The sequence below is a fragment of the Mauremys reevesii genome, linkage group 4 (genome assembly GCF_016161935.1).
Source record: "Mauremys reevesii isolate NIE-2019 linkage group 4, ASM1616193v1, whole genome shotgun sequence".
NCBI lineage: Eukaryota > Metazoa > Chordata > Testudines > Geoemydidae > Mauremys > Mauremys reevesii.
In genome coordinates, this window is record NC_052626.1 from 59,629,216 (window position 1) to 59,641,118 (window position 11,903).

General features: G+C 42.1%; 1 long non-coding RNA gene across 1 annotated transcript in view; it reads right to left on the minus strand.

Annotated features, from left to right (window-relative positions):
• Window positions 1-10,226: 10,226 nt before the first annotated feature.
• Window positions 10,227-11,903, minus strand: part of LOC120402853 — an 84,825-nt gene continuing 83,148 nt past the window's right edge. The window contains exon 11 of the long non-coding RNA XR_005597327.1: window positions 10,227-10,639. This is a non-coding gene — a long non-coding RNA (uncharacterized LOC120402853). The remainder of the gene's footprint in view (window positions 10,640-11,903) is intronic.

Consider the following 11,903-nt stretch of genomic DNA (forward strand, 5'->3'; position numbering starts at 1 on the left):
TGTCTGTGCATGACTTTCACAAAACAACAGGAGAAAAAATATATATAAAAATACCCTAGGAAAATGACCACAAACTGGCAGAAGACTCTTGAGACTCTTGCAGTACTGGAAACTACTTTTAATGCATTTAAAAATATATATTTAAATTGATGAAGTATTGATCTTTTTAACCAGCAGAGGGTGCTCCTGCAATACTTCATAAAGTGCTATGCTGCATGGTGGTAAACAAATTCTCTGAGAGACATCAAAGAAAAACTAAGCCAAGAACATCAGGGGACTACAAGGACGGGGGTGGAATGTGATGAATTGTCTGATCAGAGCTGTCTTTGAAGCTGCTCTGGTTGGAGACCTAGAGGGTAGGGGAAATAAAAGAGAGAATGTAAGCACAGCAGAAATGAAGCAGCTCTAGTCTTGCATATAATATTTATTCATAATATGTGTACACATGAACTCCTCCAAGGGTTTTAGAAATTGACGTTCACAGCATATTGTCATTCAAAGAGTGATTTCCCCCAGTTTTCCTCTTCAGTTTCAGACTTGACTTACGACTCTAAATGTCACAAGGTACTAGTTACTTCCATAGAAGTAATATACCTACTAGAATTAATTTGCAAAGGTAAATTCAATTAGAACCTAATTTCTAAAGTTTTAACAATTATTCTGCATTGTTCAGTCAGGGAACTCCATGAATAACTCTGTAAAGTATCTGATCATTTGCGTCAGCAATTGGATCCTCTGAAAGTGTTGAGCTGGGTTTAGAACCCAACACCTCTGAATTCCAGGCCTGTACCACTTTTTTCAAAAGCCTGGGTGGGATTAGGTTTTGCGTAAAAGGAGAGAGATGACTTCCATATGAGTAATCTACAAATGACAGTATTTGCTCCTTTTAAATTCTGTTTTATAATAAGGATACAGTGCTATCTGTAGAAAAGGCTGGTGATGCAAAAGCGGGAACATGAGTCAGAACTACCCTGTTTTAATATAAACTAGGGCTGTCAAGCGATTAAAAAAAATAATCGCAATTAATTGCATTTTTAAACAATAATAGAATACTATTTAAGTATTTTTGGATGTTTTCTACATTTTCAAATATATTGATTTCAATTAGAACACATAATACAAAGTGTATACTGCTCACTTTATATTTATTGTTATTACAGATATTTGCACTGTAAAAAACAAAATAAATAGTATTTTTCAATTCACCTAATACATGTACTTTATCATGAAAGTTGAACTTACAAATGTAAAATTATGTAAAAAAAAAACTGCATTAAAAAATAATAATGTAAAACTTTAGAGCCTACAAGTCCACCCAGTCCTAGTTCTTGTTCAGCCAATCGCTCAGACAAACAAGTTTCTTTACATTTGCAGGAGATAATGCTGCCCACTTCTTGTTCACAATGTCACCTGAAAGCGTTTGCATGGCACTTTTGTAGCTGGGATCACAAGATATGAATCTTTAGTGCATCTGGCATGTAAATATGTCCCTTCATGCTTCAACCACCATTCCAGAGGACATGCGTTCATGCTGATGACTGGTTCTGCTCGATAACAATCCAAAGCAGTGTGGACTGGCATATGTTAATTTTCATCATGAGAGTCAGATGCCACAAGCAGAAGATTGATTTTCTTTTTTGGTGGTTCGGGTTCTGTAGTTTCCGTAGGTTCTGAAGTGTTGCTATTTTAAGACTTCAGAAAGCATGCTCCACACCTCATCCCTCTCAGATTTTGGAAGGCACTTCAGATTCTTAAACCTTGGGTCGAGTGCTGTAGCTATCTTTAGAAATCTCACATTGGTACTTTCTTTGCGTTTTGTCAAATCTGCAGCGAAAGTGTTCTTAAAATGAACATGTGCTGAGTCATCATCCAAGACTTCTAGAACATGAAATATACGGCAGAATGCTGGTAAAACAGTGCTGGAGACATACAATTCTCCCCCAAGGAGCCACAAATTTAATTAACACACTTTTTTTAACGAGCATCATCAGCATGGAAGCATGTCCTCTGGAATGATGGCTGAAGCATGAAGAGCCATATGAATGTTTAGCATATCTGGCACATACATACCTTGCAATGCCATCTACAAAAGTCCCATGCAAATACCTGTTCTCACTTTCTGGTGACGTAAATAAAAAGTGGGCAGCATTATGTCCCATAAATGTAAACAAACTTGTTTGTCTTAGCGATTGGCTGAACAAGAAGTAGGACTGAGTGGACTTGTAGGCTCTGAAGTTTTGTTTTTGAGTGCAGTTATGTAAACAAACAAAATCTACATTTGTAAGTTGCACTTTCATGATAGAGATTGTGCTACAGTACTTGTATGAGGTGAATTGAAAAATACTATTCCTTTTGTTTATCATTTTTACAGTGCAAATATTTGCAATAAAAAATATAAAATGAGCACTGTACACTTTGTATTCTGTGTTGTAATTGAAATCAATATATTTGGAAATGTAGAAAAATATCCAAAAATATTTAATGCATTTCAATTGGTATTCTATTGTGTAACAGTGTGATTAAAACTACAAATAATCGTGATGAATGTTTTAAATTGCAATTAATTTTTTGAGTTAATTGCGTGAATTAACTGCAATTACTCGACAGCCCTAATATAAACAATAAATTTAAATCTTGACTTGACTGTGGTGTTCTGTCTGGATAGTTTTTATAGGTATCAGTGATAAAACATGGTAATTGTACTTATTGTATTAATCTGATTTAATTTAAAACACCTGTTTTTGACTGTAAATATTAAGTGATGTACAGGCATCTAAAATCACCAATTACAAAACAATCATTTGTGTAAAATAAACAGTGTATGTTTCAGGAGGGGTTCAAATTTGATTAATGGCTTGTTTACACAGGGAATTATTCCAGAATAGCTATTCCTGATTAACTCTCTGTGTAGAAGTTTTTATTCCAGAATAAATCCAAAATAGCTATTTCACTTTAAATTCACACCTTCCCTTAATCTGAATTAATTTCCCAGTATAGACAAGCCCCAAATTCACAGTGTCATGAGAAGGAAATCTTTCTGAGGAAACATAGGGTATCTGTTTCTCTCCAGTTACTGATTTGGGACTGATTTCTGTGTAGCGGTAAGTGCATAAGCCACTGAACGCTCATGGTGTCCATTCTTCATGTTCAGTCTTTACATCTTGCTTGAGTAAATCAAATCTGATGCTAGATTAAATTCTCCAAATAGCTGCAGAAGGATTAACTGGGATGAGGATGAAGGTCACTTTGCCCTGTATTATAAATATTGCATTTCTTATGCCCTCAACTTTAATTTTCATAGGAAACGTCTAAAACTCTGGCCATAGGATAGATGCACTGGTTGAAAGAAGGTGCGTGCTGCTGCTCCCCATTCAAGTCTCTGCCCTCAGTCATGTACACCAGGGAGTGCCCCAATGTAGTATGCCAAGTGATTAACCTACTCATCGAAGCTAATGAGGGAATGAAAAGGAAATTCTTGAGTTGGGATTAGATTTACATCTATCCCCAGAGCAGATGATCTAGTAAAAATAGGACGTAGAATAAAGCCTGATCTTGCCTGTGCTTCTGCCTTGTTGGGCACAAGTGTCTCTAGCACTTGAGAAACCATGTTCTTTTTAAAGAGCTCCATGTGCTATTGTACTTGTAAAATAACTAAAAAAAAAATTCAAATTTTAACTTTCTGAAATACACACTAACTTTTTTTACATTACCTGCAAATATGGAAGCTACTAATATTTAGCTTCAATGTAAATTCCATTGTTTTTTAGGAACTCTATGAGGAAAAAGCCTCTTCTCAGGCTCCTGAATTGGAAATAGGGTCTCTAAATATGCTTCTCTGGGTTATGCTTTCAAAGTTACTTCCGTTTAACTCAGAATGACCTGTTTAGTATCAAGGACTTCATTACATCTAATGGCTTAGACTTTTGCACTTACAGTACACAATTCATTTAATTTTATTCAGATAAACTGATAATCCTGTGTAGCACTTTCTCAGCCAGGCTCCCAAAGTTGTGGACATTTTTTATGATTCCTCCAGTCCAGCCGATGCAGTGCAGTTGCTGGTCTGGATAGATATTTGTAGTTAGTTCTCATTATACTTGTACCTTATTTTTCTAATCAAACCTATAAAGTCCCCTCTGTCATCAGAACTATAAGTTAATGTGAAAAACGGGGTTGCTGCTGTCCACTTTTCAGACTGGTGTGGCTCTAAGCCATATGAAGCTCCTGTCTGAGGCTCCAAGCGCACGTGAGCAGTAAACGGCCCCTAACCTTTCCAGCCCAGTGAGGGTGGAGGGTATGAGTGGTTCCAGGAGTTGGATTACAACTGCCAATAATTTCCTGCTCTTTCAGCTCAGTGCTGTGAGGTCAGCAAAGTTCAGTAATGAATCCAAGGCTACAACACCTCTGTTAACCCTTTGGCTTCCTCTTGTGCTGGGGATTTCTCCACAATGAGAGAAAATCAGGCTTTATGAGATAACTAGTTCCCTTTTTCCTGTCTCCCTCCTGCACAGCCCACAGTTCTCAAACTAAAGCTCTCCTCAGAATTTGTAACCCAGTTTTGGCAGAGGACCTTTTATATAAAGAGATCATTCTACAGGCTTTATTTAAATTTAGTTGGGAGTGGGGAAACGGAATAGGTACTGACAGTGATGAGAAAGCGATGGTAGCATGATCAAAAATGTACACTGGAAATGGGTTTTGATTCTACATACTATAATCTGTGTGTTGTTTAAGGTCGATCATTTGGAAAGTATTGCTCTTTTCAGGACTTGCTTTTTATGAAGTTAGACATTTACCATTGTGACGGGTTAGATCACAGAAACCCTCTTGGGAGCTGCCACCTGATGTGCCAAGACTACTTCTACCCATGCTTTCCCTGCCAGCTCGGGACCCCAGCACCCTGTCTTGCTGAGCCAGACAAGCCCATCTGCTCCAACACAGACCCAACGTCTGAATTACTTGCCCCAACACTGCAGGTTTACCTGAAAGCAGCTAACAGAAGTGTTCCTGTCTCTAACACTCAGATGCCCACTCCCAATGGGGTCTCAACCCAAATAAATCCGTTTTACTCAAATTGTTCACCCTCTATAACCCTGATAGAGAGAGATGCACAGTTGTTTGCTCCCCCAGGTATTAATACATACTCTGAGTTAATAAGTAAAAAGTAATTTTATTAGATACAGAAAGTAGGATCTAAGTGGTTCCTAGTAGTAATGGATAGAACAAAGTAAGTCACCAAGCAAAATAAAATAAAAATGCGCAAATCTATGTCTAATCAAACTGAATACAGATAAGATCCTCATCAGTTCCAGAATGCTCCCTTTTACAGACTAATCTCCTTTTAGCCTGGGTCCAGCAATCACTCACACCCCTTGCACACTGTCCTTTGTTCCAGTTTCTTTCAAGTATCCTGGGGCGTGGAGAGGCTTTCTCTTTAGCCAGCTGAAGACAAAATGGAAGGGTCTCCCAGGGGTTTAAATAGACTTTCTCTTGTGGTTGGAGACCCCCTCCTTACTCTTATGCAAAGTCCATACATGACTCTCAGTTTTTACAGGTAGCATCCATTGTTTACATGCTACCTTGAATGTCCTCAAGTAGACTTCTTATGTGGATTGGAGCATTCCAAGATCCATTGTCCTTTAAAAAGAACAGGAGTACTTGTGGCACCTTAAAGACTAACAAATTTATTTTAGCATGAGCTTTCGTGAGCTACAGCTCACTTCTTCGGATTTGTCCTTTAAGTGTTTCTTGATTAAGTACTTAATTTCAACATTCCTTTCTTCAGGAACTGACCAAATGCTCTAGTACACAGCCAACATTCATAACTTTGAATACAAAAATGATACATGCATACAAATAGGATTTATACATTCAGTAGATCATAACCTTTGAGAGATGTTACATGGCATATGTAGCATAAAACACATTCTAAGCATATTTCCATAAAGCCTTATGGAAGGTACTGTCACAACCATCATATGGTAGCTGCTGCCAAATATAAAGTAAGCAAAAGAATTAGACCATTGAAAAATAATTATAATAATAATAATGATTAGCTACATGTGGCACATTACAAATAAGTTAAAGGTCTCTGCCTTCAGATACTTATGAGCTACATTGGAAGGACGTGATGCAAATAAAAGGTAAGAAAGTGGTATTAAGTGTGTGGGGAGGAGAGAACATTGTTCTCTACCTAAGATTCACCATGTTCCCCCCAACTTGATACCATGTTGATTTATGAGGGGGTGGCTCATTAAATGTTATGACTTTTAAAACCTGAATGTGAGTGCTGTGTATAGTACTACTTAATATACTTAATCCTAAAATGCTCTCTCCAGTATTTTACTACTGAATATGATACAGGCTGTCCGCCTTTAAAATCTTCTCTATCCTCTCTGTGGATGGCTGTTACCGTAGCACATGTCCACATACCTGGTAGTTTGCCAGTACTAAAAGACAGATTAAACAAACATCTTAATGAAAAGCATGAAGACTTAGAAGTATCTATAAACAATGCTATTCTGCTTAGGCAATGCTTTGTCTATGTTGTTAGGACAATTTCCTGTCAGTGTCTATAGTGATAGCATGCCATTACATTTTGTCCTAATTATCTTCCTTTTCCTTGTTGATCAGTAGCAGATGAATGCTAGGATACCATAAAAATCTTGGTCATTCTAAGGCATGCACCAATGAAATGTAGATATTAGAATAATAGAATATTAGGGTTGGAAGAGACCTCAGGAGGTCATTTAGTCCAATCCCCTGCTCAAAGCAGGACCACATCAACTAAATCATCCCAGCCAAGGCTTTGTCACGCCAGGCCTTAAAAACCTCTTAAAGATGGAGTTTCCACCACCTCCCTAGGTAACCCATTCCAGTGCTTCACCACCCTCCTTGTGAAATAGTTTTTCCTAATATCCAACCTAGACCTCCCACACTGCAACTTGAGACCATTGCTGCTTCTGTCATCTGCCACCACTGAGACCAGCCTAGCTCTATCTTCTTTGGAACCCCCCTACAGGTAGTTGAAGACTGCTATCAAATCCCCCCCACACACTCTTCTCCAGACTAAATAACCCCAGTTCTTTGAGTGCTTGCTCATATCCATTCCAATTAGGTGTGCGTGCACCGCGTGCATGATCATCAGAGAATTTTTGCCCTAGCAACACCCGGTGGGTCGGCTGTGAAGCCCCATGGAGTGGCACCTTTATGGTGCTGGATATATGCCCCAGCCGACCCAGTGCCCCCTCAGTTCCTTCCTACCTGTGACGGTCGTCAGAACTGTGGACCGCGGCTTCGTTGTTCTCCACTCTCCCTAGTGTTTCTTCTTCTGTAGTGGCTAATTGTTATAGTTATTGTAGTTATAGTTAGAGCAGTGGGTTGAGCCTCAGGCCCAAGGCTCCGGGCTTTAAGCCTTGTTCAGCCTGTGCTAAGCCTATGCCAATGGGCAACCCCCACGACTCCTGCCTGAAGTGTCTGGGGGAGTCCCACCAGGCAGACAAGTGCAAAATTTGCAAGGGGTTCCAGCCCCAAACCAAGAAGAAGTGGGACTGTAGATTGAAGCAGCTCCTAATGGATACCAGCTGCCAACTAGACATCGACCCGTTGATCACTATCCATTGAACCCGACAATCTAGCCAGCTTTCTATCCACCTTATAGTCCATTCATCCAATCCATACTTTTTTAACTTGCTGGCAAGAATACTGTGGGAGACCGTATCAAAAGCAGGTTCCTGTTTAACCACACCCCTGCCTTGACATGTCTTGTTACTTTCATGAAAATTATTTTATATAAATCATGAATAAAGTGACAGTGGCATCTTATCAGATTCTCTGTTAGTGTGGAACTTGTTGGCAACTGGAGGCTCCTTTTACCTGACTTATGTTATAGACTGTATCAAGTATGCTGAAAGGACAGCAGAGGTGGGGTGGAGGGAAAAGCAACCAAACTGGGACAAACTGGAATGGCATTACTTGTGATCCTGTGCACCAGGACACAAGGCCACTCATTCAAATTTGGTCTGGCCACCCCTCCATGCCAGCAGGGAAGGGGCTCTGCCTTTATTCTGCCCAGCTCTAGTCAGGGGACAAGGGCTGGGGTTACCCCCTGCTCCCATTGCATCCCTCCCAAGCTTAGGTTTTCAAAAGTGGGGGAGGTCAATGGCCTTTTGTCCCCATCCCCCCCATCTCTGACACCTAGGACCATTATATGTTCCCACGAACAGTTAATGCAGTGACTCCATATCTCACCAACACAAACAATAGAAAGTAGGGCAATAATCTGTTAATTCTTTGAGTAGTGTCTCTATGAATGCTTCACTTCAGGTTCGTGTGCACCTCACATACCTTCAATTGGAGATTTTTATTAGCAGAGCCCATTTGGCCTGCACATGCACTGCTGAGATCCTTGTGCCCTGCACCAGGGCTATATCAGGCTGTGCGGGCAAACCACCCTCAGTTCCTTCTCAACTGCCTTGGCCTGAGACGGAGCTTAGCATGTCCACATGGTGTGCACTTTAGCTGCTTGCTGACTTAAACTAAGTTAGAACTGTTTTAGTTTAGCTGGTTGGTTAGTAGTAGTTACTGGTTATTTGAGAGGTTTTATTTCCTCTGGACAAATCCTCCCAGTGAGGTGCACTCCCAGTTCAACAGAGTTTAAAGGTTGCCTCTCGTATAGAGAGTCAGTGATGGACACTAAGTGTGACTGCTGCCAAGGAGAGTCGCTTGTCTCACAGAAGTATAACTCCTGTTTAGCCCTCATATCTATGGCATGGAAGAACTGGGAAATCAAGCACTAACTGTTAATGATGGAGTGCTCCCTTTGTCCCGCTTCGGAGCCAGATCAGGAGAACCCCCAGTATATCAGTCTCCAGAGGTTTCTAGCGCCCCTTCAATTTCAGTGCAACACTCTTAGAAGGGGGAAAGCCTAGACACTTCATCTAAAGATCCTAAAAGAGCTCCTCTCTTAAGGAAACCACCTCAAAAAGACCTCGCTCTCCAAGCAGGGCAACAACCTCAGAGACTTCGTCCCCAAGGCTCAATACCATAGAGGTAAAGGGCTCCTCCAGTACCAGTGAGCCAAGAAAATCCTGTAGCTCTTTTAAGAGTAAGCATGGCTCCAGTACCATCTACCAGAAATAGTCAGAGTAAACATGGAAGATTGGTACCATCAGACTTACCCCCTTTCTTGGTACCCTATCAGGCTCTTCAGTACTGTGTAAGACTCAGCCTCCATCTATGTCAGTGCTGTTTGTGAAGCACTCAGAACCCTCTGTACCATCCTGAAGGGACAAGCACACCATGCTGTTGGTGCCGAAATGCTGCTCTGTGCTGCAAGACTTTAGGTACCTGAAGGGCTCATCCATGACTGCTGAACCAGAGTCTCCATTGTTTGCAGGTACTGAGTGTCTCTCCAGACCCTTACACATCCCCAGTACTGTTGCCTCCCTTTTCAGTCAGAGCTCCCATTAGAGGAAGAAGAGGACAACGATGGAGACCTGCCTTCAGTATCGTTGATATCTGTCTAGGGTTCTCCTACATACCCATATAGGACCCCTTTTCTTGGAGAAACAGTGGAGATGTCTGAGAACCTCATCACTTAGTGGGAGCAATCCTGGATGCCACCCCCTCTTCATTATGGCCTCTATGGTGATATTAGGATCCGTGGGCAGCTTATTGCCAGCAGTTCTCGAGGGCCCCAACCCTCTCCCATTGGGATGATAAAGAGACTCAAGCTTCCCCTCCCCCAAAACAGAATGAAACGTTTGAGAACCAAGAGACCAGGGAGGACAAAGAGGCTACCCATGAGACTACCATCGCATCTCATCACCTGATGAGGCAGTAATGCCTCCTCCTCCATCTATCGGCAATTTTCAGCAGTTTCGAGATCTCATTAAACAGGTGGCAGACTCCCTCTGGATATCTCTTGAGACGGTCAAAGAATCCCAACACAAGCTGTGGATATTCTTCACTCTGACACCATCCAGAGTTGCCCTTCCTATCAATGAGGCTCTGCTGGAACCTGCAAAAGCCATTTGGCAAACCCCAGCTATTGTAACACCTATGTTTGAGAGAGCCGATAAAAAGTATTATGTTCCCACCAAGGACTCAGTTCTTTTTTTTTTTTCAATCTCCGACGAATTCTGTGTTGGTAAATGTGGTGAATGAATAGCGCAAACAACACCGGTGTAAGTCCATCCCATATGCTAGAGACCAGAAGCACCTGCACCTTCTGGTGAGAAAATCCTACAATTCTGCATTGTGAAGTCCCAGGTGCTGATGTCCAAATACAACTTTACAGTTGTAAATTATGCAAAATTTGGTTCCATTATTCAACATTTTCCTCGAGACCAACAGGAACAATTTCAGGCTATCATTACTGAGGGGCATTTACTGGCTAGAACATCTCTTCAGGCAGCTCTTGATGGTGCAGATACCACAGCCAGTTCCCTCTCCACAGCATTAGCATCCAGTAGCAGGGCATCCTGGCTATAGTTGTCTGGTTTCCCCAGAGAAGTCCAGAATACAGTAGAGGATCTCCTGCTTGATGGACTGACTATGTTCATGGAGAATACTGACAAATCATTGCATACCCTTAAAGACTCCTGGGCTGCATTACATTCATTAGGCATCTACACACCTGCAAACAAAAGAAAATCCAGTAGCCTGTGTACAGCTGAAAGATTCCACCCAGTGTAATCCTCTGTTTTCAGAGACCAACAGACCCTCAAAGAAAGAGATCCAGAGAAAGAGATCCTCTAACCCACCCGACAAATGGGTGCTGGAAATAATCATTGGGTTACACTATCCATTTTACCTCCATCCCTCCTCATCATCCCCTTCCTCCATCCCCCTTCAAAAAACCCTTGTCACAAGTTCTTAGTAGGACATGAAATAAACTCCCTTCTTCATTTAGGAGTGATAGAACCAGTCCCTGTTCAGCACAGGGGAAGGAGCTTCCACCCAAGGTACTTCCAGTGGTGAGCTGGAGCAGGTTCCCACAGGTTCTCAAGAACCGGTTGCTAAAATTAGACCTCCGTGGAGAACCGGTTGTTAAAGGGCCAGAGGGTGGGCAAAGAACTCTGGTCTGTGGGCCGGACCATCCTGTTGCTCCCAGGATTCCCAGCTGGGGAGGCTGAGGCTCCCCCGGCCCTTCCCCTGCTTCCCCCCAGCTGCAGCGTGGCCAGCCACCGGCACCAGCTGGGCAGCTCAGCTGAGCTCTGGAGTTGTTGTGCTGCCACTTTTTGAATGGCCCAGCAAGGTGGGGGGCGGCTGCTGCAAGCTCCAGGGCTGGCCAGAGGGGAGGGGAAGGGGCAAGTGGGGCAATTGACCCAGGCCCTGCAGGGGCCTCCGGCCCCACGATGATCTCTCCCTGGCCCCTCCCCTGCTCCCCCCCTTAAATCAGAACTTTTTATAGGGAACCGGTTGTTAAGATTTTGGCAGCTCATCACTGGGTACTTCCTTGTGCCAATCTTAGATCTAAGACTGCTAAACAAATTCATTAGGTCTCAAAAGTTCAGGATGGTGACTAACAACTATAATTCCTTCTCTAGATTCAGGAGGATTGATTTTCAGCCCTCAACCTTCAAGACTAGTACTTCTGTATTGCAAGACACCCATCCCACAGAAGGTTCCTGTGTTTTGTCATAGGCCGGGATCACTTTCAGTATTGGGTGCTCCCATTTGTTCTCAACTCTGCTCCAAGAATGTTTACAGTGGTCTGTCAATGGTGGCTGCCTGTTTGCATTGTCAGGCAATTGTAGTATTCCTGTACCTTGACGATTGGTTGCTCAAGAGTCAGTCCTACATGAGGTGTTATTGACCACTGCATGGGAAGTGCTTTCTCTGTTCTTGGACTTAGTGTGGCTTTCCCCACATTCAACTAAAGACTTAACTCATGTTCA